Raw genomic sequence first — 3,424 nt, forward strand, 5'->3', positions numbered from 1 at the left:
TGACCAGTGCACTACACTTAGTGCAAAAGTGCCATACTAGTGCATGGTGTGGTGGGTCACCAGTGCATTTTCAGGCACCTCTGGCTCTTCCAGCACCAGGGGCACATAGCACCTCAGGCTTCACGCTGCTCCTGACCTCCAGCCAGACCAAGCTTCATATCCACTCAATGCCAGGGTACAGGACCAACTCTCAGTACGAGAGTAGATACTAGACCATGCCGTTCTCCGCTCCAAGCAAGGGGCCCTTCTTGGACGATGGATACTAAGCCCAGTTTTTCTCCACTTTCGACCAGGGCCAGTCCCTCTCCAGCACGGTACTCCACAAGGTGGTTCTCCATTCCACACTAGGGACCTCTCATGCCCCCAGTGTAAGAACAGGTACTACACCAAGAGTTTCCCTCGAGCAGATACTACACTTGATCTTAGCCAAATGGCTGAGAAGCGATTGACAGTCATCCTGGTAAAGGGCCTAATGTCTTGATAAAGGACTTTATGGAAACAGTACCACAAGTCAGCGATAGTAGAGGGTTAGGCTTTGGGAGAAAAGGGCTAGGGATAGGTTAAGGGGGGAATGGGTTTGGTTAGGCTGCTGGAATGGAGGGTTGGGGCTAGCTTGTGGAAGCATAGGGTTAGGGTTAGGCTGTGGAGTGGAGGTTTAGACTGCAGGAGCAGAGGATTAGAGTTAGGTTGTTGGAGATGAGTGTTACGGGCTGTGGGGAAGGTGGGTGGTTAGGCTGCAAGAGCAGAGGATTAGAGTTAGGTTGTTGGAGCTGAGTGTTAGGGGCTGTGGAGGAGGGGAAGTTAGGCTGCAGGAGCAGAGGGTTAGGGGCAGGCAGAGGGAGCAGAGAGTTAGGGTTAGGCTGTGGAGTGGGGGTTAGGGGCAGGCAGAGGGAGCAGAGGGTTAGGCTGAGGAGTGGAGGTTTAGGGTTAGACTTCAGGAGCAGAGGGTTAGAGTTAGGGTGTTAGAGAGGCGTATTAAGGGCTGTGGGGGCAGGGCTGTCTTAACAGCAGTGTAGGCCCCTGGGCACAGCAATGCGCTCCAGCGGTAGGGGTGGGGGGTGCTATTAGCGGCAGATTTGATGTCCTGCGGGCGGTAGAGGGTGTTCTATCTTCCGCTCAGCATGTAGGACCTGAAGCAGCAGTTTCTGCCAATCACTCCTTTACTGCATAGATGGGGCTAAACTGTAGAAGGGTGCATTGGGCTAAATGAAGAAGCCCTGGTACATTACTTCCAAGGTGGTAATGGGTGTTTAATACATAGGGGAGGGGTGGATAGTGGAGTGGGCTTAATATTTATAATTTTCCGGTGGGAGGGCAGCTTGCTTGACTGCAGATATCTCAAGTTCCTGAAAATATATTTCTTAGCTTTGAATGGGATAAAAAACTAGAGTGTCCACCTTTCAGAGAGTTCTGGGGACTTGGTGACCAGAGTTCAGGAGCCAGAGAAATTCACTAATGAAAATCTAAAACTGCATATTAGGCGTGTGGAGCTGGAGCAGGGACCAGCTGCTGGAAGGCTGATATCTCTGGTTCTGGGCATAGTAGAGACAAGTTGCCAGTGTCCACCAAAAGGGAAGAGTCCCAGATTTTGGCTTATACCCTCAGAAATACTCTAAGTCAGACAGAACCTGAGATATCTGGCTGGGAAGAGCAATTAACAGGCTTGGATGGGGACCACTGCTTTCAAGTCAGATATCTCCGGTTCCCCAGGGCCGATTTTCAAAAATCTGGTACCCCTGGAAAGAGGGAACCCTCAGCTATCAGCCTAGGGCCATTGGGCAAGAGCCCATTGAGCCCATACAAAAAGACGGCCCAGTGTGTGGGAGGGGGGGGGGGTTAGGCTGCAGGAGCAGAGGGTTAGGGGCAGGCAGAGGGAGCAGAGGGTTAGGTACTAGAGGATGTTAGGGTTAGGCACTAGAGGGATGGTTAGGGGTAAATTTACTAAAGCTTCTGAAACAGAGAATTGGTGATGTTGCCCATAGCAACCAATCTGATGCTGTCTATCCTTTCTCTATTGCCTTTTAGAAAATGACAGACAGCATCTGTTCGGTTGCTATGAACAACATAACCAATTCTCTGTTTCAGAAGCTTTAGTAAATTTACCTCTTAGAGCTATGGGTTAGAGACATTACTCACCACTGGGCGACATACGGAAGTCATTGTCACCTGACTGCAGGACCAAAGACCCGCTAGCAGGTAGGTGATCACTGGACTGTTTTATCGACCTTCTAACCAAGTTGAAATTTCATCAGGATGGACACGAATGTCAACATGGTCAATGTCAACTTAGCAAACACCTCAACATTCTTATGTCGGCATATTATACCGGACCCCGGAGGGAGATACATTTAAATTGTTTATGCCAATTAAAGGAATTAATCCAAATATACATATCTGTTATTATAAATCTTCTAATTATACATATTTCCTGCGTAAATCCAGCGTCTGAAGGTAAAACTTTCCCAATCACAGCGCAGGGTTAACAGCGACTTAGAGACGTTCCCATACATTGTGTTTCCAGGAATTTCTCCTCATTGTGCTGTGCAGGGTATCTGACCATGAATGGTAAACATTACATGGAAGCCGGTGACTCACGACTGGCATTAAGTGACTGTGAATAATGATGAGTATTGCTGCGTCGAGGCGATCATTCCGCTATGTAAATTCATAATTTCCTATAATTTTCACAAACAGTAATTAATGTGACGACAGGAGACCCGCATCTCCGATAAGAGAGGTTTATCCATCCATCCCTATCGGAAAATCTCTTATAATCCTCTAAAACAATCCAGGAGAAATGTATCCGGCCTTTTCATGTGGAAATCCTCTCAATTAAAGTGTCAATTAGTATAAACAATACTTCACCAGCCGATAGCAGTTATTACACCGGAGTGCTTAGAGATGTAACTTTACAGTTCACGGACCAAGTATGTCTGTGTTGTTGTCAGCTCATTAGGGGGGAGGTGTATCAAGCCTTAGAGAGCGATAAACTGGAGACGTTGCTCAAAGCAATCAATCAATCAATCAATCAGCTTTGAGCTGTCATTTCATAGTCTGTGCTAGATAAAAAACAGTTACAAGCTGATTGGTTACTTTGGGCGACTGCTCCACAATATTTCTCTCCAAGGCTTGATACACCGCCCCTATGTCTATAGTAACTGTTGTATAGGAAGGGAAACCATTTATGGACCTATCAATCACAGACTAACATTTAGCTAAGTATACAATGTGATAAGTATGCCATGCACATAATGTAGACGTAGACGCACACGTACACACGCACACACACTTACAGGGACTGATTCTGAGTCAGACGCAAGGGCATCTGGAGATTAGCCGCAGACTAGGGATGGCCATCGGTGGGCTATCATCGATGGTTACCATCGATTGATAACCTTGATGGTGGGAAACCATCTGTAATGGA

At 47.3% G+C, this 3,424-nt stretch overlaps 1 pseudogene; it reads right to left on the reverse strand.

Moving 5' to 3' along the window:
• Positions 1–373: 373 nt before the first annotated feature.
• LOC134971035 (U2 spliceosomal RNA) lies at positions 374–446 on the reverse strand (annotated as a pseudogene).
• Positions 447–3,424: the final 2,978 nt, after the last annotated feature.

The sequence above is a fragment of the Pseudophryne corroboree genome, chromosome 11 (assembly GCF_028390025.1).
Source record: "Pseudophryne corroboree isolate aPseCor3 chromosome 11, aPseCor3.hap2, whole genome shotgun sequence".
In the NCBI taxonomy this organism is placed as follows: domain Eukaryota; kingdom Metazoa; phylum Chordata; class Amphibia; order Anura; family Myobatrachidae; genus Pseudophryne; species Pseudophryne corroboree.